Source organism: Scyliorhinus torazame, chromosome 15 (genome assembly GCF_047496885.1).
Source record: "Scyliorhinus torazame isolate Kashiwa2021f chromosome 15, sScyTor2.1, whole genome shotgun sequence".
NCBI classification, from domain to species: Eukaryota; Metazoa; Chordata; class Chondrichthyes; order Carcharhiniformes; family Scyliorhinidae; genus Scyliorhinus; species Scyliorhinus torazame.
Window position 1 is genome coordinate 43,975,380 of NC_092721.1, and position 27,515 is coordinate 44,002,894.

The window sequence follows — 27,515 nt, forward strand, 5'->3', positions numbered from 1 at the left end:
GCGGCTCATGACTCCCGTGCAGCTAATCTCCCTGCTCTGGCTCCAGATGACAATGTCTGTATCCATCTTCCGGATGGTGGTTGGTCTGCAACCGCTGTGGTTCTTCGGCAGATGGCTCCCTGCTCGTTCCTGGTTCGTCTACGGGATGGCTCCATTCTGCGCCGCAATCGACGTGCCCTTCGTCTCGTTCTGCGCTCGCTGTGTGATCCTCCACCATTGCCATGCCCTCCTGTTGACCCTGACTTGGACTATGCAGAGATTCCGGTCACTCTGCATCCTCCTCACTCTGACGCAGTCCAGCCCGCTCCTCAGCCGGCGGCTCCCGACCCACCCTTGAGGCGGTCAACCAGAATTTGTCGCCCACCTCAGAGACTTAATTTGTGAACTTTGTGGACTCATGGACCTTCTGATTTGTTCTGTTCTTCCGTTTAATCGTTCAAGTGGTTTGTATATAGTGTTCATCTCGTTATTCTTGTGACACACTGTTTTTCTTCACCACGCACCTTCCTATGTAAATAGCTTAGTTTTTATGTACATAGTCCTGTAAATATTTCGCACACACGAAGTCAGGAACATTCACCATACACTATTTATTGACACGCAGGTACATATTTTATAAAGGGGGGGGGCGTCACAATATACACTAGTATATCATGGTGCAGACACACACTGATGGACACACAGTGGGACCAATCAACACACACAACACCGCAGCCAATCACCAGTGACAGCACACGCACTATAAAGACAGGGGGGCATCAGAGTTCCCGCTGATTCGAGTAGCAGCTAGCTAGGAGGACAGAGCTCACAGCCTGTAACACAGACATTCACCATGTGCTGAGTGCATCGACTGGTTAGGACAAGGCAAAGGTCTTTAGGTAAACTTAGTTTTGTATTAACCCACAGTCTGAGTATGTTGAAACAGTTAATGATTCAATAAAATAGTGTTGCACTATTTCAAGTGTTGGTGACCTGTATGTGATCCAGAACACCCAACACATCACAGGTCACTTCTTAGAGCCCAGCTGTTCAGCCTTGATAAATTATTATATTGCTCAGTGTCAAATTTTATTTGATAGCCTTCTGTGAAATGAATGTTTTACTGCACTAAAGCATTATACATATTTAAGCTGTTGTTGTTGTTTACTTAAATCAAGCTATCCCATAAATGCATCTATGTTATTCACCTCACCGGAGTTCCACATTTTAACTATTCACATGGTAGAGGTTTTTTCTCCTAAACATCCCATTGGATTTAGTAGCGATTATTATATATTATCTTATTCAAGTTCTGGTGTCACCTTCAGGCAGGAATATCTTTTCTACGTCTATGGAATGGAATAATCTTGAAGGCCTCTCTCAGGTATCCGCTCCAGTTCTGAAGAAAAGTCGTGGACCTGAAACATTGGGGAAATTTTAATCTGCCAATGTGGGTGAGCATCTGTGGGCATGGCAGGTTAAAAGAGGAAAATACCTACATGTCAGGAAGTTGTCAGAAACCCATTGATTTCCACATTTAATTAGAGCATTTCCATTAGCGTATGGGAGATTCCTGTGAGACAGGTGGGTCTGAGTTTGAATGGCAAATCAAGGCAAAAGGATATTGGGGATTGATGCAACTGAGAAATTGATGGGCAATAACAAGGCCTGATTTTTCCAGCCCTTTATCCCGGCAGGATCTTCTGGTCTGGCCGATGGTAATAGAGATTTCAATGGCTCGCTTAGAGAGCCCGTGGTGGGTCATGCTGGATAATTCCAGCCTATGTCTTCAGATACTGAGATAGGGCTGCTTCTTTGTCTAAATGAAGGCGTTGGCTCAAAGTTCTTGTTCTGAGAGTTTGCTTTCACTGCTCTGGAAGTGACCTCCAAGTCTTTGAATGTCTCTTCTGCGACTTGGAGATTGTTACCTTGAGTCTGGACTTTTACCATGTCTGCCATCTCAGCAGCATGGGAGCAGCTTATGCAGCTCTTCTTTCGACATCTGATGAGGAACAAGAGGATCCTCACCAGCAACCTTCTCTTCAAACTCCTGCTATCCACAGGACAGAGAGGATGAACACAGATCTGCAGTTCACAGGAGGAGATTCCGCGATCATGGGTACGCAAGCAGAGGATTTAGCTTTCTGGACATGACTGAGCACCAGTGCCTCTTGTCCTGGAGCTAAAACCTCAATCTATATTTTTTATATAAATATACATATATATCAGCATGGCTAATTTATAAAATATTTTAAAACTGGACAAAAGGCTTTAAAATGACTGGAACCATTGCTGGCTATGACTCAAACAGCAGGAACTTTCTGGAATTCAGAACAGCTGCCACACCACTGTCTCTGAAGAGAGGGCAATGACCCCATGATTGTAGAGATCAAATCCAAGGGAATTGTCCAAAAACTATTTACATTTCTAAGGCCAAGGCCAGGCCAATTGAGACAACCAGTCTGGGTAAGACAAAGGACTCCGAAACCTTTCCTGAAATTAGTCATGGTTGAAACATTAACCAAATCTTTAGTCGTGAAGTGGAAGTGATATCACATGATTCCCTTAGGCTAGGCGAACCAATTACCTTGCCTTTTGAAGCTGCAAATTAGTCTGCCACTGTCCATCAGCTAAAGCTCAGAACAAGGGCCCGGTGCAGGTAAATGCCTGGTCCCTATCTACACTGTTTCTACTGGAACGTCTGCACCATCAGCTATAAGACCAATTCACCTCTGCATGTCCATCTCACTGTGGAAATTATCTCCACTGGAAGAGTGAATTATCCATGAATTTGAGCCTGACACCTCTGTGAAAGAGTACACCATTGGACTTTGATTCTGGACTCCAATGAAACAATAATTATTATTTTATCCATGGTGGTTGCCCTGTACCTCTTTCTTTCTCCATCCCTCTTTTATTGCATAATAGCACACAGCTTTCTAGCCATGCCGCTATTTGTCACCTGACTTTATATGTTCTGAACTTAATTATGAGGTACTATCTGGTATGTTATCAAAGGCTTTTTGGAAATCCAAATGTATTACAATTCCCACATTTCCCTTATTTACCCTTGATAGTACTGCTTCAACGAGCTCAATAATGTTGGCCAATCACGGGCAGGGGGGGGGGGGGGGCAGCACGGTAGCACAAGTGGATGGCACTGTGGCTTCACAGCTCCAGGGTCCCAGGTTCGATTCTCCGCTTGGTGACTGTCTGTGCGGAGTCTGCAAGTTCTCCTCGTGTCTGCGTGGGTTTCCTCCGGGTGCTCCGGTTTCCTCCCACAGTCCAAAGACGTGCAGGTTAGGTGGCTTGGACATGATAAATTTCCCTTAGTAACCAAAAATGTTAGCAGGGGTGATTGGATTACGGGGATAGGGTGGAAATGAGAGCTTAAGTGGGTCGGTGCAGACTCAATGGGCCGAATGGCCTCCTTCTGCACTGCATGTTCTATGTACCAATGTACCATGTTCTTCCTTTCTGAAATCCTTGCTGACTAGTCATGGAATAGTTAGGTAAAGGTAAAGGCACCATAGTCCCAGATGACCATAGGCTGACTTCCTCTTTGAGTGCGAGAGCTGACTGGGGGTGATTTAACCTGCGTATACCACACCTGAGGCGAGGGGCAAAGTTGAGAAGATGGGTCTTCATGAATAATCTCAGCTGGTACGGGAATTGAACACGTGCTGCTGGCCTTGTTCTGTATCACAAACCAACTGTCTATCCAAGTGGACTAAACCAGCCCATTAGAGCAGCTGCAGCACAGGAGAAGGCCCATTGAGTCTGCTCTTGAATTCAGCAAGAGCATTTCAGCCTAGTCATAGAACTGAACCCTTGCCCTGGAATCCAGCATTGATTTATGGCCACTTACTCCATTCCCTTTTCAAAGAGAGAATTGAATCTGCCTCCAGCACACTCTCAGGCAGTGTGTGCCAGATTCTAACAACTCGCTGCATTTTCTATTCTCTTCTGTCACCTTTCTTTTTTTTGTCACTCATGTTCAATCTGTGCCTTCTGGTTCTCGAACCATCCTGCAGAAGGAACGTTTTTTTCTCTGTTTACTTTATCCAGGGTCCTCTTGATTTGGATACCTTGATTAAATCGCCACTGAACTTCTCCTCTCGAAGGGAAACACTCCCATTTACTGCTGACTAGCTTCAGTGAAAAAGTTCAGTTGGGATTGTACTTTACAATCCCTGGCGGCAGATTGGCTGGCAAGGGATACACTTTGGCTCCATACCATGGGCAACAATCCTGAACCATCACAGTTTTACCAGCAGCAGAGGCGGCACAGTGGAGCAGTGATTAGCACTGTTGCCTCACAGAGCTGAGCACCCCGGTTTGAATCCCGGCCCTGGGTCACTGCCAATGTGGAGTTTGCACATTCTCTCCGTGTCTGCGTGGGTCTCACCCCCACAGCCCAAAGATATGCAGGGTAGGTGGATTGACCACGCTAAATTGCCCCTTAATTGAAAAAAAAAATTAACAAAAAAGTTTTTATTTTTACCAGCAGCAAGGGTGAAGGCCAGGAGCGGACATTGCCACTCCCTGCCCCCAGCCCCATGGAATAATTAAGCCCCTTAACTGGTCAGGTAATGGCCTATTAAGAGCCTCTTCAACCATCACTGGGATTTTACATATGGCAGGTAAGTCTGTTGTCAAGTGTGCAGGTTTCCATGCTCAAAGATGGCCAGTCAAGTGTGGGGTGGGGCCATTTCCTTTACTGGTCCCTGTGCCAATCATAGATTCCACCCACAATGACTCCTCATATCAGTGTTTACCTCCTCCAGCCCTGACCGGTCTGGCTCCCTCCTTCTGCTTGTTGCTTTGGTCCCTTAAAGTCCAGGCTTTGTTGCTGAACACCTTCACACTGGAAGCAGTCCCAACAGTGGCCACTGCTTCTGGTGGTGCTGTTGGGAAAAAGAGAATTTCCATACATTTGATTGGAGGTGCGACATCATCCCCAGGTGCATCCTGCCACCCCCTCCTGACCCCAACAAAATTCAGCCCCTAGTTTAGTAAGTTATGGATCCCCAGCTCTCAGTTTGATACCCTCCACAGCTTAAAGGGCAAAATTAGTCAGCAAGTAATCACCTACTTGCTGCCCTTTGACATCATTTAATTTATTTTTCCTGATTTTGAAGTTCCAACTCCTGACTTTCCTGGACCCTCCTTTATTTTGTGCACATTCCTCTCACTCTCCTCACGCTTTACTATATTACAAGCATGTGTATTCTCTCTCTCTCTCTCTCATTTCTTTCTTTCTCCACTACGTCTTTGAACCTGTGATGTTATTCCCACCTTTGGAAGCTGGGTTTTTAACACCATAGTGTTTTTTACAGCCTTGCTCACAGAAACGTGGGGCTGAATTCTGCGGAGGACCCAAATTGCTGACGAAATCGGGGGCGGCGCCGCTTTCGCAATGCTCGTATCGATGGCCTCAGGACATTGCCTGAGGCCTGCCCCCAATGCTCCGCCCTGACCGGCTGAGTCCTCGAAGGCATGGGTCTCTCGCGATCTCACCCGTCGGGAACTCGGCGTGGCTGCTGCGGACTCGGTCCAGAGCCACCACAGTCAGGGGTGAGCCGATCAGCGGGTGGGGGGGGGAAACATTATTCGGGGCCCTGTGGAGGGGCGGGGTGGTTCAGGTCGTGCGAACCGTCCGAAGTGGGGGGACTATTTCGCAGGCCGGGTCCGCGAGCGGCCGCCGCCATGTTGTGCGGTGCGGCCGCTGCAGGCCACCGCCGTGCGCATGCATGGCCGCGGCCCCAGCAATTCTCCGGGGCGTATTGGCGGCTAGAGCCGGGTGCACTATGCTGCCTTCCTGCTAGCCCCCAGCAAAACGAGGAACTGGTGGCCATTTTGCGGCAGTTTTTCTGGCGTCAAACGCCACCGTTCCCACGCCGGAGTGGGGACATATCCCCAGAATCGGAGAATCCAGCCCACCGTCAATTAGGACTCTGCTGCAAATTGCTGTTTTCACACCTCTCAAGTATCTTAATAGCCACTTAATTTGTCAAGTAATGGCCAAGGACATTAATTCTGCACTTGACAATGAAGAAGAAATTTAGGAAAACAGTGAAATTTGTACATCCCAATTCGCTGATGCAGTCAATTCTGCATTTTAAACAAACTGATTCGTCGACAATAGCATTGAGAACAATTAGCTTCGATGTGAGTAATCAGCCTCTCCATTTGAAATTGGAAACAAAGAATAAACTGCAATTCAAGATTTTTTAAAAGTGTGTGTGCTTTGTGTGCACTGAGATTTGAGATGTTCAGATTTTCTTGACTGCAAAAAGAGCCATTGAAATGCAAAACAACCTCTACGAATGCTATATTAATGAAGCCAATAACTGAACATTGCAATGGAAGCAAATCTATTTACAGTGCCTGTAGCACTGTTGTTCCCTGTTCTTTTTTCTGGCTGCGAGTAATAATAATAACCTTTATTGTCACAAGTAGGCTTACATTAACACTGCAATGAAGTTACTGTGAAAAGCCTCTTGTCGCCACATTCCGGCACCTGTCCGGGTACACTGAGGGAGAATTCAGAATGTCCAAATGACCTAACAGCACGTCTTTCGGGACTTATGGGAGGAAACCGGAGTACCCGGAGGAAACCCACGCAGACACAGGGAGAACGTTCAGACTCTGCACATACAGTGACCCAAGCCAGGAATCGAACCTGGGACCCTGGCGCTGTGAAACAACAGTGCTATAGCACAGCAGGGCAGCAGAATTTTAAAAATTCCAGTTCATGTGATGGGGGTACACCTACAGTGCTATTTGCAAGGGAATTGCAGGTGTTTGACCCAGTGAAGGAACAATTATGTAATTCCAAGTCAGGATGGTGTGGTTTAGAAGGGATCTGGCAGGTGTTGATATTCCCATGCATCTGTTGGCCTTGTCATTCTAGGTGCTTTTCTGGATTCTGTCGAAAGAGCCTTGGTGAGTTGTGCAGTACACACGGCTGCCACTGTGCGTTGAAGGTTCCGGCGGTGGATGTGGGTGTCAATCGAGTGGGCTGCTTTGTCCTAGATAGTGTCGATCTTCTTGAGTGTTGGATGGAGCTGTACCCATCCGGGGAGATGTAGAGTATCCCATCACACTCCTATCTTGTGCCTTGTGAATGGTGGAGAGGCTTTGTGAATGGTGGAGAGGTTTTGTGAATGGTGGAGAGGCTTTGTGAATGGTGGAGAGGCTTTGTGAATGGTGGAGAGGCTTTGTGAATGGTGGAGAGGCTTTGTGAATGGTGGACAGGCTTTGTGAATGGTGGACAGGCTTTGTGAATGGTGGAGAGGCTTTGTGAATGGTGGACAGGCTTTGTGAATGGTGGACAGGCTTTGTGAATGGTGGAGAGGTTTTGTGAATGGTGGAGAGGCTTTGTGAATGGTGGAGAGGCTTTGTGAATGGTGGACAGGCTTTGTGAATGGTGGAGAGGCTTTGTGAATGGTGGACAGGCTTTGTGAATGGTGGACAGGCTTTGTGAATGGTGGACAGGCTTTGTGAATGGTGGAGAGGCTTTGTGAATGGTGGACAGGCTTTGTGAATGGTGGAGAGGTTTTGTGAATGGTGGAGAGGCTTTGTGAATGGTGGAGAGGCTTTGTGAATGGTGGACAGGCTTTGTGAATGGTGGACAGGCTTTGTGAATGGTGGAGAGGTTTTGTGAATGGTGGAGAGGTTTTGTGAATGGTGGAGAGGCTTTGTGAATGGTGGACAGGCTTTGTGAATGGTGGACAGGCTTTGTGAATGGTGGAGAGGCTTTGTTAATGGTGGAGAGGTTTTGTGAATGGTGGACAGGCTTTGTGAATGGTGGAGAGGCTTTGTGAATGGTGGAGAGGCTTTGTGAATGGTGGAGAGGCTTTGTGAATGGTGGACAAGCTTTAGCGTGTCAGGAGGTCAATTACTCTTTGAAGATATTGCTCAGCCTCTCACGTGCTCAATTGTAACCATGGGCGGGATTCTCCGCTGGTGGGATGCTCCGTTTTGCCAGCAGCCCGGGGGGGGGGGTCCTGATGGTGTGGGGCTGCCACACAATGAGAAGCCCCATTGACCAGTCGGCGTAACGGAGCATCCCGCCGGCAGGGTGAGGCAGAAATGGGGCGCAGCCGGATGGAGCATCCCACCACTTATATTTATATGGCTCGTCCAGTTCAGTCTCTGGTCAATGGCAACCCCCAGGATGTTGATAACATTTGTTCAAAGAGTAAACTCATTTCTCCCTGCTTATTTCCAATTGTTCCCAGTGAAAACTATTATATCTTTCTCTCAGGACCAATTTATTTTTAAAAATCTTCATAAGCAACAGCAGACATTTCAAATGTTACCCATTTCAGTTCCCAATTTCAATCTCTCAGATTTTGGAGACGAGAAACAGGAATTACAGCAGAAACCGAAATAATTTAGTTTACCTTCCAGTTTTCAACCAGTTTTAACACCACTCTCTGTTATTGCTGCTGTTAAACAATAATTGGAAACGTCCCAAAATAAGCTCAACCTTGATTAATTTCAAGATGACTTTATTTGAAGCAAATAAATATTTTACTGAAATGTGCTTCATAAAATAGAATACTGGGCCGGATTCAACCTGAAACAAATCTACACCCAGTTTTGGGTGCGTTTAGTGGGGTGATCCCAGCCACTGTAGCGGTGAGAACCACCCCGCTATTCAACGGCATTTTAATTTTTTTTGGCCTCAGGGAGTTTCTCTCCGCCATGCCCACACTTCAGGGTCAAAGGTTCCTCACAGATCAGGACGCCATTTAGGAAGGCTGCCCCGACCTCAACCCCCCCTTTCAGCACCCCGCCCCTGTTTGACCCCCCCCCCCCACCCCTCCATCCTCTCCCCACCTCGGGGAGACCCCAGGAATACCCGCTCATCCGCTTCACCTTGTCAGGCCGCTCCCAGGCCCAATCCCTTGCATTGCCAATGTGACACCCTGGCAATGCCACGCTGACACCCTGGCAGTGCATTTGCCAGTCTGGTGGCACTTCCAGAGTGCAAGGCTGACAAAGTCAAGGTGCCTGGGTGTCAGAGGAAGTGCCAGGGTGCCCCCTTTCCCTTTCCCAGACCATTCGAGGGTCACTTGTGGCCTGGGAGGCACTTCCCCCACCAAGGTGCCATTACGACTGGTCCACATTTGTGGAAACCAGTACTAAACGGCGCCCTGGCGAGATCTCCCAAGCGCGGCCGCTGGGAGAATCCGTTGAATGTATATTTAATTAAGTCTAATAGCTCATTTAAATATGCAGATCTGGATCAGGCCCAGTATGGGTAAGATCTAGATCAGAATGTCTCACGAGAATTTGTTAAACCTCATGAAGCATTTCGAGTGGCGCAAATCTCGTGAGAGTTCTCTCCCGAGATTCAACAACCTTGTCCTGACACTAATTCGGGGGGCGGGGGGGGGGGGGGGGGGGGGGGGGCTGGCTCAGGGATAGACTTCAAACAGATCAAACAACTAAAGACTGCGCATCCATGAGGCATCCATTCATTAGCAGCAGCAAAACTGTACTCAACCACAATCTGTAACCTCATGGTCCTGGCATATTCCTCACTCAACTATGAAGCCAGGGGACCAACCCTTGTTCAATGAAGAGTGCAGGAATTCAGCACCAGGCATACCTAAAAATGGGGTGTGAACGCGATGAAGCTACAACACACGACTATTTGTGTGCCAAAACAGAATAAGCAGCAAGTAATAGACAGAGCCATTTGATTCAACAATCGACAGATCATGTCTAAACTCAGCAATCCTTCAGAAGGCACCAGATACTGCAAAGGCTATGTAACAGTAACAGTACTGAAGACTTCTGCTCCAGAACTTGCCATTACCCTAGCCAAGCTATTCCAGTACAACTATGACTGGCAGGTACCCTGCAATGTGAAAAATTGCCCAGGTATGACTAGTCAACTGATAGCAGGACAAATCCAACCCAGACAATTACTGCCCCATCAGTCTAATTTCAATCATCAGTAAAGTGAAATACGGGGACATTAATAGTGCTGTCAAATGGTACTTGCTTAGCGATAAGCTGCTCAACAACGATCAGTTTGGGTGCCACCAGAGCCACTCAGCCCCTGGCCTCACTACAGCCTTTCTTCAAACATGGACAAAAGAGTTGAATTCCAGAGGTGAGGTGAGAGTTACTGCCCTCGACATTAAGGCAGCATTTGACCCAGTGTGACATCAAGGAACCTCAGCATAACTGGAGTCAATGAGAATCGGGGGAACATCGTCCGCTGATTGAAGTCACTCCTCGCGCAAAGGAAGATGGTTTTGGTGGTTGAAGGTCAATCATCTCAGTTCCTGGACATCAATAAAGGAGTTTCTCAGGGTCATGCCCCAGGCCTACCCATCTTCAGCTGCTTCATTAATGACCTCCCTTCCATCATAAGATCAGAAGTGGAGGTTCACTGATGATTGAAAAATGTTCAGCACCATTCGCAACTCCACAGATAATGAAGCAGTCCACGTCGAAATGGAACAAGACGTGGACAATAACTCGGCTTGGACTGACAAGTGGCAAGTTACATTCATGCCACACAAGTTCCAGGTAATGACCATCTCCAACAAGGAAGAATCTAAAAATCGCTCCTTGACATTCAACAGCAGTACCATCGCTGAATCCCCTATTTTCAACATCCTGGGGGTTATCATTGACCAGGAGCTGAACTGGACTAGCAATATCAATCCTGTGGCTACAAGAGCAGGTCAGAAGCATCTAGTAACTCACCTCCTGACTCCCCAAAGTCTGTCCAGAATCTACAAGGTACAAGTAAGGAGTGTGGTGGAATGCTCTCCACTTGTCTGTATGGAGCTCCAACAACACTCAGGAAGCTTGAAACATTCCAGGACAAAGCAGCCTGCTTAATTGACACCTTTTCCACCAACATTAATTCCCTCCACCACCAACACACAGTAGCAGTAGTGTGCACCATCTACAAGATGTACTAAGGAAGCAGCACACCCCAAACCCACATCCACTACCATCTAGAAATACAAGGGCAGTAGATACATGAGAATACCACCAACTGGAGGTTCCCCTCCAAGTCACTCAATATGTTGACTTGGAAATATATTGCCCTTCCTTCACTGTCACAGAGTGAAAGTCCTGGATCTCCCTTCCTACCTGCAGTGTGGGTGTACGTACACCACGTGGACTGCAGCAATTCAAGAAGACAGTTCACTACCACCTGCTCAAGGGCAATTAGGGATGAGCAATAAATGCTGGCCTAGCCAGTGACATCCACATCCCATAAATGAATAAGAAAATTATAAAGGAATGAAGTAATCTTGCATAGTTGCCATTATTTGCACTACGCCTGCACTAGACCTTGTCTAAAACAGCTGGAAGTCGTCACAATCACTTACCAAACCAGGAAATGGTTGATTTCACTGTCCAGAAATCTCGGTTAAGGGTTGGGTTTGCAAAGATTTGTTTTCCCTAAACTGCTGAGAAAGGATTTGGCAAACTGTCCTTCCTCAGTTTCAGATAGCAGCATTCATTTCTCTTTACCCTCACTCCTTTTTGTCCTGAACATGGAGGTCCCCTTGAAGCACTTGAACAACCTGACAGAGTTCAACAGCATCACTGAAGTACTCCAATTACTGAATTAATCCTATAATCTCTCCTTTAGTTCAGCGCTGCAGCCACTGCAGTGTGGAGGGGTGAAACCATGCTGGGATCATATCCCTGATTACTCCTTCACCACTCCTCATGGAAAGTGCAACAAATGAATGTTGAGCGAGCGCACAATGGTACTTGGCTGTGATGACCCTGCAGCCAAATAAATCACCGGTAATCACTGTCTATCCAATGAACACCATACCTGAGAATTCAAATGCTTTTGGTACCATTCCCACAGACGACAAAAAGATTGCCTCCGCAAAATTATTAAGGTTAAGTAGTTAATTTCTCTCCCACTACAGATATATGAAGAAATCAGTTTGTTCCATTACGGTTAATAGGACTGCTGAGAGTTTGTGATACATTGGACGGAATACACCTGAGGAAAGATTGTGTGAGAAACTGATACGCGTACCGGTACAACAGATTTATCCAGAGGGACGGTCATGTTGCTGGCTTCCCAATCAATTGCCATGCCCAGGTTGTTTTGCATTCTGATAAATGTTAACATTAAATATTAAGTTCCATAATGAAGCCAGAGCGCAAGGATAGCAGGTACATGTCTCACTTCAAACCAAATAAAAAGTGTAGCCTGGAGCCATATTCGGATTCACAGAATTTTGTTTATCAATGAGGCACTGCCAAGCACTAGTTAGGAGCTAATCACATTAGCATTGAAGATGTGCAAAGCCACAAATCACACATTTATAAACAATGTTCCAGTGTGAAAAATGCACAAAGCAGTAATCACTTGCCCCAGAGAAGTAATGGCAGCAGTTGACATTCAAGCCCTGATTTTTGATAGCTCGATCCATCAGTGGGAGTATAGTGAAAACGCTCCTGGGGACAGTCCTTTCTGTAATTATTGGCAGGCTCTGGCAGGAAAACCACCAATGATTAGGTACCATTGCCTGTAGGAATGAAAAATCTAATGCTCCGACATGATTTAACGGCTCTTAAGATATTTAAGATGAGACAGCAGAAGGAGCATAAAAAGGTGAAAAGTTATAAGACACAACAGATTTGCAGAAGGGAGCACACCGAACTTCAACAATGCTGAAATGGATGGCTTGTTACAAACATACGTATGGAAATACAAATTTGGAACAGGAATAAGCCATTCGGCCCCTCAACCCAGCTCTGTCATTCAATAAGGTCATAGCTGATCGAATTGTGGTCTCAATGCCCTTTCCTACTTACACCCTCTACACTTTAGCTCCCTTGGTTAGTCTATCTACCTCTACCTTGAAAATATCCCATGTCCTTGCTTCTATCACTCACTGGGGTGGGGGAAGGGAGAGTTCCACCTACTCACGACCCTCTGAGTGAACAAACTTCTCCTCACCTTCATCTTAAATGGGAGTCCACTTATTTTTAAATGGGGTCCCTTAGTTCTGGACTCTTCCACAAGGGGAAACCACGATGTGGAGATGCCGGTGTTGGATTGGGGTGAGCACAGTAAGAAGTCTTATAACACCAGGTTAAAGTCCAACAGGTTTGTTTTAAATCACCTGATGCACATCACCTGAGGAAGGAGCGCTCCGAAAGCTAGTGATTTGAAACAAAACTGTTGGACTTTAACCTGGTGTTGTAAGACTTCTTACTGTACAAGGGAAAACATTCTCTTATCATACACCATCACAAGTCTCTTCAGAATCTTATATTTTTCAATAAGATCACCTCATTCTTCTAAACTTCAATGCAATCAGGCTGAAGTTGTCCAACCTGTCCACACAAAAAAACACTCCAAGAGACCATCTCTCATGATAATTATGGAGGGGGTGGTCTGAGGCAGTTCATGACATTTCAATCCCCAACCTTTTAAGTAATAACCTAGTGCAGGAATAAAACAGTATTGTATTATCTCAAAATGCAAAGACTTGACCAAAATGGCCAAGATACATGGGTGACTCACATCATTCTTTATTTACCTCACTTGTTATGTTGGTCTCTTGATTCTGTCAATGCCTTAGTGTTACATGTGCTGCCAGCATGGCTATAGTGAAGCACTAATGCTCTTACACACAGCTATCACTCCATTTGTGTTGTCTCAAGCCCATGCATAATGTCATGAGAATGTTGCTTTAAGAAATATTTGGCTGCTCATATTACACAGATGTCAGACTGTGGGTGGAGCTGGGCTGTCTGTCAGCTTTTTACTTTTGTTTTAGGCTGTTTGCTGCAGGGTGTGTTTTAGTTTCATTTTCAGTGTTGGAGCTGAAGCCAGACAGAGCAGGTGTACTGTTGATCTCTCTGCCATGAAAAGACTATCTCTTGATCATTTGGTGAATTCAGAATTATAAATGTTCTCAGTAGTGAATGTAAACCTGATGTGCTTCTGTTAAAAGGTGTTTCTTCTGTCTTCTGGGTGTTGTTTGGGAAGTTATTAAGGATTACTTAGTGTCATATTCTTTGGGGATTGTATTTGAATTGATGGTTGCTAGGATGTTCACTGTATGTTTTAAAAAGGTTAACTTGAGTTCATAGAATAAACATTGTTTTGCTTTAAAAATTACTTTTCCATTTCTGCTGTATCACACCTGTAGAGTGGGCCATGTGCTCCCTATACCACAATCTATTAAAAGTTGTGGGTCAGGTGAATTCCATGATACACTTTGGGGTTCTCTAACCCCTGGCCCATAACAGTAAACAGTGTGGAAAGTCTCCTAAAGTGCGCAGTACCTGTTAGATTAATTTGTTAACAGATTGCAAAGCGCAGTTTGAGTGAATGTTTCCCCAATTCACCATTCCCTGGAGAGGTTGATTAATCAAGGAAGCCATGCCTCTTTATATATACATCATAGCAACTGAACGGGTGCTTCACATTGACATACAGGAGCTTATGCTGTGATTGCTTGTTTGGGCAATGGTACCTTTTTCTCTTGTTTTGAACCGTTCTATGTTTTTCTGCTTGTCACAGAAGCGTTGCCCACAGCCCCTTGTCTGCTTGGAAAATTCAGCCACTCTTCAGTCTTTCCCAGGTCAGATTCAGCTCCCATCGGTCTCCTCGCACATTGTGCAGCCTCAAATCTCCTTCCTCCTCAGAGGTGCTGTCTGGCTTTAAGCTGGACATGATAGCTTTAAGTAGTGCCAGCAAATGTCAATCTTGGGCCCCCTGCTGATGCATGCAGCCACTCAACAGTATCTTCAGTTCTGGCTACAACCAGAAATCACAGAAGTGAACAGGCAGCATGAGGCTGGCATCCTAACTGCATTACATTCAACAACTCGGGTTAATTGGCATTGTGATCCCTGGGCTGGTTTTAGAGGCTTAACTAATTTATCCCACACTAACCTATTGTTCTGTGAATGATGTGCCACAAGCTGTTACGTGTGTCCTGTTTGTGGTGATGTGCATCAATGTAAATGCATGTAGGCTAGCTAGACACTGGAGGGAGCACCAATGACATCACACACACACTCAACCAATAGATCAGATAGATAGGATATGACCAATGGACATTCACGATACACAAGGAGGTGACACGACCACAGTGGGGCATTACATCAACCCATACATAAAGGACACCACACACATGATCTGCCTCTTTTCAGTGGAGATAGTCAGTGAGTACAGAGACAGGGTTGATTCAATATTGCACCCACCACGTGGATTGCAGCAACTGGTTAGTCAGTCTTGGTAGCGATAGTAGGATTAGCAGTAGTGTCGAACCCGAGTAATAGAAGTGTAAATAGTTTAATAAACGTGTTGAAGTTTTCTCCACGTCTGAACCTTCCATTGCCAAGTGCACCACAAGGAAGCCGCTTATGTTACACCTAAAACACAACAAATCATGGTACGAGCAGTGAACTGTTTCAATCAACATAGCAATACCTCAGCGTACAGTGACAACCAGCAACGATACCCAGACAAGATGTTCGAGATCCGAGTTCCGTAGCAGCTCCAGTGCCACAGCGATCTCTGCGAAAACTGGCGGGCATTCCGGCAAAGGTTTGAATTCTTCATGGTGGCATCCGAACTAGAAGAAGTGGCCGATCCTGAAAAACAGAGCTTCTCCTCACCATCGCCGCTGCCAGAGCAGAAGAAATCTTTTTAAAATTCAAGTTCTCAAAGGGGCAAATCAGGAACGACTTCCAGGCAGTCCTGGACAAATTCAGCTAATACTGTGAGGAAAACACACACCAACCAGCAAGAAAAGGTAAGAGAAGCGCCAGTGCTCACCACGAGGCTGAAATCCCAGAGCAGAGAACGATTTTGGTCGGCGGCCATCTTTCTACAGGGACTGCACTTGCGCAGTTGCGTGAGAAGCGCACAGAATGGGAAGGTCCGTTTGCGCATGCGCAAGACGCCGCGCATGCGCAATCACGAAAATGGCCATCAGTAAAGGAACAGCGATCTGCACATGCGTAATCACTTCCTACGTGCTACATCACATGCGTCATGATGTCAGAGGCCCCGGACCACGCCCATTTAAAGGGGAAATGTCCCAAATCCAAGAAAAAATCTTTTAAAGCTGTAAAACAACCTTCCTTCACCTGGAATGACAGCACAATGCCTCAAATTGAACCAGGAAATTAAATTAACCTCCGAAGAGCCCTGCAACAAGCAGTTACCTATGCCCAAACTGATGATTCCGACCTTGAATACTTCGATACCGACCTTTACATTTTCTCTGGACCTCGTGAGCCCAATGCCAGCTCCGACGCAAACAGTGATGATAATGTCCGAGAAGACTACGACTCGGACGAACCTTTCACCTTGGGAGGCTACCCCAGTACCAAATCCGAACCGCAACTAGACGTGTTGCACATTGGCGACCCCCGTATTGAATCCGACGCAGACGCGGATTCGCTCTTCGGATTTGAGGATCTTCAGCCCAGCAGATATGACAGCCCAACTCGTGAGTGCAGGATGATGCTGCAGCCTGAAACCAAGAGACAGAGAGCGGTACAAGCCCACAGAGAGCGGCCTGCTGCCACACAGAGCATGGTCCACGCACCGCTCAGGGTTCCCGACTCTATGAAAGAAGACATGCAAGACTCCACACCGCAGTCCTAGCATGAACAAGAAGTGACTCCAGTGTCACAAGCCTCCACAGCGAGCTCGTGGACAGACTCCATGATAGCAGAACCGCAAGACTCCAGAGCGCAGTCCTTGCACGAACAAGACCACGAGGGTCTAGCAACCTCCTCTGACCAACTAGCAGCAGATGATGCAAGTCTGCCATGCTCAAGTAAACAGCAAGAAGACTATGACAGTCTACCACGCTCCAGTGCACAGCAGGATGACCATGACGGTCTCTCATGCTACAGTGAAGAACAAAGCAACGATGGCAGTCCAAGCCCAAATGAAGGTCAACAGAAAGACAATGACAGCCCACCCACATTGTTTGCGCCATCAAATGAAGACTCTGACAATTTACCCAACCCAAGTGAACAACAAGCAGCTACTGAGGCTCTACCCACGGTATGTGAGACGAGTGACGACAGCATCCCACTTCCCATGCAAGATGTGCAAAGTGACAGACCTCAGTTAGTGTGTACAGAGGCACTCGACGATCACTGTGAGACCACTGGTGACTCCGGTGACACCATGATACTTCCACCCTCATTCGCTCGAACCTCTCCACAAGTCAATGCATTCCTGCATGTTCCGACTCCAGACGTGCAGCTTCAAGAAATCTCAGCTGACTCCAGTGAACCTGCTAAGACTCCGGACGGGGAGCATCAACAAACCAACACTGACTCAGTTAAAACAGACCAGACTCCAGATGGGGAGCAACCAAACGCCGACTCTGATTCACGTAAGCCGGACTTTACTCCAGAAAGGGAGTGCCGCAACCTCAGTGATGGCACGCTCAGGGTGACAGCAGATGCCACAACGACAGGAGATGGATCACTTAACAATTACACTGGGTCAGTAATAACATGCAGCGGCTACAATCCAAGAGGAATACACTAATATTCACCACAGCTATATCCACACATTTGTTCCACACTAGCAGTGCAGCCAATGACAGCTCATGCTGGACAAACCCAGTATTCAGGTATGCAGCAGCCAGCAGTCTATGCAGCATATTCTCAAACAGGCCAGCACTACGCATTGCCCACTAATGGAATCAAGACCGAAGGAGAACTACCGCAAGCGCAATCTGCATTACAGACTGGATGTCTTAGTTACAGCCCAGGATTTGCTGCACCCCAGCCTGGCCAGATGGCATATTCCTATCAGATGCAAGGTTCTAGGTTCACACCATCACCAGGTATTTATGCGAGCAGCAATTCTGTTTCCAATTCAACAAGTTTCAACGGTTCTCAGCAGGATCACCCTTCCTGCACAGCACGTGGCCAGAACCAGTATGTACAGTCTTATCCAACTTCAACATATGGCACATCCATGACCTCGAATGATACTGTTGATGGTATCTCTTCAACGTCAACACCTTATCAGCTACAAGATGCCATCCGACAGCACCATCACAAACATTGGAAAAAGAAAAAGTCTCCAAATCAGACAGCGAAGCGATTTTACCACTTCTTGGTTCCTGTGGCACAGGGACGTTGATGGCGTTCATAACCAAGAGAGATATTTGACCATGATGATTGATGGTTTATGGACTCACACGAATGATTTGGACTTATTGTTTGATCACTGTTCCCATGACTTGTATATACCTTTCCTTATCTGCCTTTTGTTTGTTCAATTTTCTTAAAGTGTACTGAAAATATGAACATATAGAAAAGGGGGGATATGGTGATGTGCATCAATGTAAATGCATGTAGGCTAGCTAGACACTAGAGGGAGCACCAGTGACATCACACACACACACTCAACCAATAGATCAGATAGATAGGATACGACCAATGGACATTCACAATACACAAGGAGGTGACACGACCACAGGGGGGCATTACACCAACCCATATATAAAGGACACCATACACATGATCTGCCTCTTTCCAGTGGAGGCAGTCAGTGAGCACAGAGACAGGATTGATTCAATATTACAGCCACCACGTGGATTGCAACAACTGGTTCGTCAGTCTGGGTAGCTATAGTAGGATTAGCAGTCGTGTCGACCCCGAGTAATAGAAGTGTAAATAGTTTAATAAACGTGTTGAAGTTATCTCCACGTCTGAACCTTCCTTTGTCAAGTGCACCACAAGGAAGCCGCTTATGTTACACCTACAACATAACAAATCACTCTTATGGATTATTTCCTTGCAACAGCTACAAAATTGTAGGACAGTAGAGCTTGTAATTGGTCAATGCGAGGAGCTTACAATGGTCTGACAGTGAATCGGTAGCTCGTTTGGAATGATGGAATGGAAAGGATCAGCTGGACAGAAGAAAAGAACAAATGATAAAATGCTGCGGAGCATGAATGGACAAAAATATTTGCTTACAGTAATTAGGAAGAGAGATTTTGGGTCAGGAACATTGTAAGAGGAAACAGACTAGTTGAGATGTTAGGGAAGGAAAATTTCAAGAAAAAATAAGAGGGAGGATGGTTCAAACATTGAAAGAAGCTATTATACAATTCCACAATCATAAAATCTATTCAAAAATGAAAAGACTGGCACAGGTCAGGGGGACGTGGAGAAGATGTTGCTATTTCACTATTGACCCATCTTGTGTTTTCAGCAATTTCACCCCCAGGGTCTTGCTGCAAGTGCAGATTGAAGAGTTGGGCTTAGAAGTCAGGAAATTGTCAGTCAGAAAATCGAGGTGCAGTGTGTCACGATTCCCGTAGAGACCAATAACATTTTTAAAGGAAGATGTATTTTCCACATACTGACAAAAAGAATCGTAGGACCAGATTTCACATGTTTAACTGCAACAAATTAACATCTGCATAGATTTACTTAACAGGCAACTAATACACCAGACTAAAGTAAAGGTACTTTTTATTAATGTGATCAAAATCTGCCATTTGAAACATTATTAATTTACAGAATACCTCTGTCAGGTATGTAGGATGAAACATTAAGGCCAGAATTTTTGAAGTGTCTTGGGGACACTGCAGATGTTTAAAAATGACAGGTGTGGCCCTCATTAGGAAGTCCCACCCCCATTTCTGACAGGTCCTATTTTTGCCAGAAGGGGAGGAAATCACACTTGAGAGAAACCCGAAGTTAGCTCAAGGCCATTCGAACTCAGCGCTGGGTATCAATAAAACAGTGTGGCCACAAAGCTCCACGAGGTTTCACATAGTCACCCACAATAATTTCAGTGGAAATTAGAAGAACAGCCAAATAAAGAGTGTAAACAACCATTTTGAGTGATTTAGCCCAAGAATGACAATGTAATCATGCTGACCATAGAACTTCGCTCCTGTCATCATCAAAGTTTGGTGAGGTTAGAGGAAGGGTCCTCCAGGAGTGGAATTTCAATATTGTGGGCACACTCCTATTCAGGACCCCACAAATTCAGAGGCCGCTGGCCAGCCCAAAACAGAGTGCCAACTTCTCCATTCACCATCCTCACCCACCAAGGAAGCAGAGAATTATGACTCTAGTGGCCATTTTGGAAATGTTGTAAAACAATTTCTGGAGCAGTTTGCCTGAGCTGTAGTGGTCTGAGAGCATTTTGGCTTCTTTTCTTAGCCCAGAATTCCCAGACTTGTAAATCCTGCTGCATGGGAAGAAATGGTATGTACCTACGTTTGTTGTCCTCTCTGCCCCGAGGGAGACACCCGTGGAGGTCCCGTCCCCAGTTTTTCTGATGCCCAATGGAAAATTAAGGAGGAGACAACTTTCTGCCTCATTACTTCAGCATTGTTGGGATTACAAGTGTTTGATCTTGATCGTGGATGGCAGGTATGGTCTCTTGCTACCAGTGTTCCAAAAAGTCAGATTGTGCATTTAGTCGGTTGCTAGGCAGAGGTTCACCTTACAAAATGTTCATATGTCAATCAGTACCTTAGCTTCCTGACAATGGGCGGGTCTTTCCGGGTTGACCAATGGTGGGAATCGTGGTGGGTGGGAGCAGATATTCGGAGTGAGGCCAAAAGTCAGTTTTCCGCCAGCAGGTAAACAAATTGCCATTTTTCCTGAGACACTTCCATGGCAGACTGGGTTTCCTGTTCCTCCTTGCTGGGAGCTACATTTGCATGCATTTGCATCTCATTAAAAACCCAGCCCACCGGCATCATGTCCACACTCCAAATCTGGTTGAACTGCCGGCGACTGGTTACACCAATCTGATTCATGACCGGATATAAGTGGCGCTCAGCTGGTGAATTGCACTTCACTCCTGACTTTCACCAACCATTCACTGCGCTGCCCTCACAGCTGCTACGACTCTGTGCCAATGCTGCTCGGGCAGGAACAGCATGGAAGGAAGAGTGGGGGAAGGCAGACGTTTGACTGGTCGGTGGATGAGTGGACAGAGGCAAGGGAAGGGGGGTGGAAGGCACATGCTAGACTAGGTGGCTGACTGGAGCCCAGGAGGAGAATGTGGACAGAGACACATGGCTGGGGACAGGAGGATGATGGAGGGGGGTATGGCTGACACAATCCAGGTCATGTCCAATCATCAATCAGTCCAAAAATTAAAGGCATTGCTGGGGAATTTTGTACCATGTCTGGCAAGCCTGCCTTGGTCTAGCCTATGTGTGCTGTGTCAGTCGCATAGCATGGTGTGCAGGGCGTGATTGGTCCCTCACACATTTGCCTCCTGGGAATTCCTGCCCCATTATTTTTTAAACTGCATAATTACATTGGCTGTTGAATTGGTTGGGATCTGGTCTCATAATAGAATCAGAGCAGCAGCAGTTCGACAGCCAATGTAATTCCGCAGTTAAAAAAAAACCTTGGACAGAATGCGCTAGGGGAGGCATTGACTGCTGCACTTTTGGGAAAATTAAAGGAGCACCCGAATAATTTCTGCTTCAGACCATCTGAACAAGGTTCAGAAAGTCTCAATTGCCAGCTGAGAGATTTGGGCACCTTAACTCACAGTGTGCATTTTTGTGAGAATCCATTAGAGCCTCGGACTAAATGTAGCCTGGGAATGATTGTCCCTCACAGCGGAGCCTGAACAGAACAGAAGGATCCTACAAAGAGCCCACGGGCCTCATGCTCCAGACAAGTGTAGACATTCATTTGAGAGGTTCAAGCTTTATATGGCTCTTATAAATTGCATTCATTATATTAGTGCATGACTAGGTTCTACTGTACTAAACAGAAGGCGGCCTGACTGAGTGGGGATGATAGCGTCTGGCTGTACTCCGCCGGATCCAACTCCCTCTGTAAATGCGCTGTCATGGCTGGGGCTAAGGGAGTCAGAAAATCTAGCTACCAGCGACTCTTAACGCCACGCTACAGCTGCATGGGAAGACCTAGGGATGAACATCTGGAATGAGGGAAGTCCAAGGGCTTCACAATGGCTACCTAGCTTAGGGATGGAAGGTAATCATTGCACAATAAGTTTCAATCATGTATCTGAATTGATTTTCCACAGACACAAAGCAGAGTTAGGTGGCACTTTCCAACAGTCTCCCAAGTGGGTGTCCCGAATCACTGTGGTTATGCTGTGCTCTACACAACCTCTCTTTCCAAGGGGTATGAGTTGCCACATCAAGAGATGGAGGAGCTGCACATCTGCTCCGATTAGGAGGACACTGGATTGAATGACACCAAAGAGGACCAGGATGGTGTCACCCAGACAGGAAGAGGCCATTGCATGGGGCAGATGCAGCAGACATGCCCTTGAGACCCTTCTAGCCAAAAGGTTCCAGAGCAATGAAGATGACTGACTCATACAAATCCATTTCATGTGTCCCCTTGATACAGGGTAGATATTAAGACCTTCTTTGCTATCCTCAACACCAAGAAAGGACATCAATCTCAGAAAGTGTAGTCACAATCTTGCTTGGTGATGGCCTCAACCTTGGAAGCTTGGCAGCCTGTGGAATACGTGACCATTCTGCAATAGGTTAGGAACTCCACCAATGCTCATTATGAAGCAGGTAGTCATGGTGAAGCTCTTTTGATCATCACATCAACATTTCACTGCATATGACAGCCATCAAGAGGCAGCAACAGCACTGCAAACATATTGCAAGGTGCCTCAAGGAGGCCAATCGCAATCTCGCCTGACTGACTGAGGGCTGACCTGAAACCAGACTGCAGCATCTCTCCAAAGGCCGTCTGTCATGCAGGAACAATGTTCTGGCCAAATCCTGGCACTGAGACTCAACATGAGGTCACTCTTTAGGGTAGAGTGATCTCTCACTCTCAATCAGGCATGGGAGCTTGTGAGTTAGCTTACCCTTGTGTGGACAAATTGTGCTTACCTTCAGCAGCACAATTATTGACAAGTGGGACGGCACTGTGACACAGTGATTTGCACGATGTCAGGAACCCGGGTTCAATTCCAGCCTTGTGTGACTGTGTGGAGTCTGCACATCCTCCCCGAGTCTGTATGGGTTTCCTCCGGGTGCTCCAGTTTCCTCCCACAGTCCAAAGATGTGCAGGTTAGGTGGATTGGCCATGCTAAATTGCCCCTTAATGTCCAGAGATGTGTAGGTTAGGTGGGGTTGTGCGGGTCGCCCTTTGGGGGAATGGGCCCAGGTAGAGTGCTCTTTCAGAGGGTCAGTGCAGGCTCAATGGGCTAATTGGCCTCCTTCTGTACTGTGGAGATTCTATTGTCCCAGCCTTCATCGGGAGCTTCCCAAATTCACATCCAACATTGCCACATGGGAGTGAGGTGGCCCAGTCAGTCTCAACACTCCATTAGTGCATTACTTAGTCACTTTTTTGATCATAAAAGACCACACAACAGATGTACTGGAGCTTTGCTCTCATCCCATTAGAAGCCACCACATTTCCATTCTAGCAGATTAAGATATGCATAAGGAAGACAAGGACACTGCTGGTACTATCACAATCAGTTAACCATGTCAATTGCCCTTCCCATAGCTAGTACAGCGATTATGTCAAATCAAACTAGGCAGAACTTCAGGTGCAAACGGTCATCCTCACATGTAAAAGACCAGCACCGAGGCTTTTCACATACCTAGGCCATCTAGCAGACATTTCAGGAGTCACCTAGGTCCATTGCTGTGCATCATGCAGGTGGAGAGTGGGAAATATTACAGATGTAATGTTTAACCATAAACACATTCACTACGTAATGCTGGAGGCTGCCATGAAAGGCTACGGTCCCCGAATATTACTTAAACTATAGTCCACGCCCAAACCTGGCAGCAATTAAATGGAAGGAATTGAAAAGTGCACCTGGTTGGGACAACTCCAAAGCAAGTCGCCTTTAAAACCTATCACATCCACAGAGAACAGGCTTCAGTCCAGCAGCATTAAGATAATAAACAAAACTCTTCTTCTGCAAGTCTGATGTGTAAATTGTCCAACCACCTTGTTGACAGAGCAACTAGCTTTGTTCATGTTGCTTCTGTGGAAATAAAGGTGATTGATTGAACTGAGATTGAGCGAGGCAGCAGCGACCTGTGGAACACGATGAAAGATAACTGGGCGGGGGAGGGGGGACATCTTTTACATTTGGATGGTGCCAGAGAATTGCATCAGCTGGAAGAACCATTCACCAGATGAGACTTTGACACACAGCAGCAAAATATATTTATACATGTGCAAAATAGATACAGTGAGTGAATACCCTCACTGCTCCTACTGTGCTCTCAGAACGTCTGAATTTTTTCATAAGCTGAATTTGTGCCTGTGGCACATGGACCTTGAGAATCGTGAGCAAAAATGCAGATTCGAAAGGCAAAAACACCATGGTAAGAACACGAGCAGCAAATGTTACTTTGTGGGTGAGTAGCAGGGAAAAAGAAGATGTAGGATTTGTGTGGGATGAAGTTTACTGAATCGTTTTTCGTCACAGTAAAAGTCCTTCCTGTATATTTCCTTTGTTCACATTTCTTTTGTTTTATTTTATTATTGGCCCATGGATCTTAGGAACCACCTTTGTAGGGATCCAGTTCAATTGGTTAATTGGCAACCAGTGGGTTGGTCAGGGACAGTGTTCTGCTTCCTGCTTGATTGCTTCCTGCTTGATGCTTTCTTTTTTTTCATAAGTTTAACGTACCCAATTTTTTTTTTCCAATTGAGAGGCAATTTAACATGTCCAATCCACTTATCCTGCACATCTTTGGGTTGTTGGGGGGTGAGATCCATGCAGATATGGGGAGAATGTGCAAACTCCACATGGACAGTGACACGGGGCCGGGATTGAACCTTGGTCCTCAGTGCCGTGAGGCAACAGTGCTAACCACCGTGCCACTGTGCCGCCCCTTTGCGTGAATCTTTCTGAGAGAACTTAGCTGAAGTGTTTGGACCTTGGAAGTGAAAGGAAGTATCTCTCTCTCTCCTGCTTGCTGAAGTAAATGAACCGCTCCCTTATTCTGAAAACAGTGAGTGCCCAGCACACCCTTTGCTAGAAACCTGAAACGATACTGGGTCTGCACTTTTTTACATACAATTGATTGGAACTAGAAAGCTGTCAAAAAACTACGAAATAGCTGTCCAGCTGTCAATTACCTGTAAAAGCTGTCCAGAGCTCCATGATCAAATGGCAGAGCAGACTTGATGGGTCAAGTGGCCTAATTCTGCTCCTATGTCTTATGGTCTAACTGTCATATAATTGTCCAGCTGTCAAGGAGCTGTGCAGCCATCAAAGAGCTATAACTGAGCTGCCCAGCTGCCAATGAACAGTCCAGCTGTCATGGAACTGTAGAGGAACTGTCCAACTATCAAGGAATAATCCAGCTATCATGCTAGTGCTGTCTAGCCATCAAACCTTTCCAGAAGTGTCAAACCTTAAAAGCTGCCCAGCAAGTGCTAATGCTATGAAGAAACGATCCAAAGATACTGGGCGGGATTCTCTCAGCCCACACCGGGCCGGGCGCGAACAGATAGGCCGAGTGGTCGCAAAAGAAATCCGAGTTCTGCCGGCACTGTCCACATGTGGTCTTACCCGGCGGGACCTCGGTATGCATCCTTTCGGGGGCGACCTGATGGGGGGGGAAGGGTGTGTCCGACCCCGGGGGGGAGCCCTCCGCTGTGGCCTGTCCCGCGATCGGGGCCTACCAATCGGCGGGCCGGCTTCTCAGGCTGGGTACCTCTTTTGCTCCGCTCCGGTCCCTGTAGCCCTCCGCCATGTTGTGTCAGGGACGGTGCGGAGAAGGAAGCCACCGCGCATGCACTCAATCGTGTCGGTCGCAGCGCACATGTGCAGACCCGAGGTGCCCATTTGACGCTGCTATCGGCAGCTGGAGCAGCGTGGGTTGCTCCAGTGCCGTTCTGGCCTCCTGTAGGGCTCAGAATCGCTGCTCCTGGGGGCCTGTTGATGCCGTCGTAAAACGCAATGGCGTTTACGACGGCGTCAACACTTAGCCTCAGGATCAGAGAATCACGCCCACTAGGTGAGTTGGCATGCAAGGAGTAAGGGCAAATGGTGGGGGACATGGGTTGACATAAGTTGGCACTAATTTGGCATTGGATATCGGGCAATGGAGGATGAATAAGGGGCACTAAGTTTGCATAGGGTGTAAGGGGGTGATGGTAGGTGGTAGAGGAGCATGGGATGGCATAAGGGACATAGGTGCCATGGCAGTAGGTGGGAGCATTGGTTGGCATAGGTTGGCATGGATAGGCTTTTTGGAATTTGTTGGGGAGTGAGGTGGCGAGGACTGAGGGTTGTAGGACTGTTTTTTATTCTATTTTGAAAGATTTTTTAAAAACACAGTAGTATCCCGGGCACCTTTGGGGGCCATCTGCCCAGATTAATTGTTTAGCCCGTACCCCCCCCCCCCCCCCCCCCCCCCCCCAAATCAAATAACCAACCTGTAGCTGGACATTTTTAAAGGTTAGATTTGCTGAGGTGGGTAATCTCCCAACTCAGTGGACCCAACCAGAGAGCAGAAGAAATCTGGGCCATTACATGGCTGAATCAAATTACTTAGACGACCCTCGGTCTTTGTTCCTGTACCATGTTCAAAATTGTACTGTTGTGTTTACATTCCCTGTCCTCATTCTTCCTGTCAAAATGTATTATTTCACACTTCTCTGCATTAAATTTCTTCTGTGATTTGTCTGCCGTTTTTACCAGTGTGTTATGCCTTTGTGAAATCTGCAACTATGTTCCTCATTGTTTGATCCATTTCTGTTCGATTAACAGGATCCAGTGAATTTGTTCAATTCTACATAGCGAGCTCAGTACAAACAAAAAACACTTCATTCTGTTGTTTGTGACTGACTGAATGGAACCTAGTGAATTGATTTAATTGTGTTAAACTCAAACTCCAAAAATTGAACACATTAATTTACTCACAAATGGCTCAGTGAATTGGATCCAGCAACATCATTTTATCATGTGTTGGTGACTCAATGTAATCCGCTGAATTATAATGTGCATGGAATTGAGCTAATTAGCCAATCAATATACCTTCACTACTCTGTAGTCTACCTCAAATATCCTTACCCCAAATCCTGGACCTGCTGTTTCAGAGTTGTTATGTTCCGCTGGGTAAATATCCAGGCAGATTCTCTAGCACAATTGCTATAATGTTGACACGAGAGACACAGAATACCTTGTTTAAAACCACAACATTGTAACAGCTGTCATCTGACATTTGAGGTTGGACCTGTCTATTTTGATGTTTTGCAAAACATGATTTCCTCAGTCCATCTGACCGAACTTCAACCTGTCTCTTTGTCGCAATGAATTAATTGGTCAACTATACGCAGTATTTCACCTGAATGGTAATGGGATGGTTTAGCTTGTAACTTGAGAGTACAGGGGTCAAACAGCACGGAATTTCAGTTACATTAACATACAGTTCACTGCAAAGCCATCCTTTAAAGTGCAACTAAACTCTGGGAGAAAAACAAAACACCATCGGCTGGATTCTCCAACGGTGGGATCCTCCGTTTCGCCGGCAGCGCACACATGTCCTTGGATT

The 27,515-nt window shown here is 46.4% G+C and overlaps 1 long non-coding RNA gene across 5 annotated transcripts in view; it reads right to left on the reverse strand.

The window, feature by feature from the left end:
- Positions 1 to 27,197, reverse strand: part of LOC140391583 (uncharacterized) — a 204,084-nt gene extending 176,887 nt beyond the window's left edge. For 4 of the 5 annotated variants that reach the window (XR_011935118.1, XR_011935119.1, XR_011935120.1 and 1 more), the window contains exon 1: positions 27,035 to 27,197. This is a non-coding gene — a long non-coding RNA (uncharacterized lncRNA). Of the gene's footprint in view, positions 1 to 4,757; positions 4,866 to 27,034 lie in introns of those variants that run through there. The other variant, XR_011935121.1, reaches the window with a different exon arrangement.
- Positions 27,198 to 27,515: the final 318 nt, after the last annotated feature.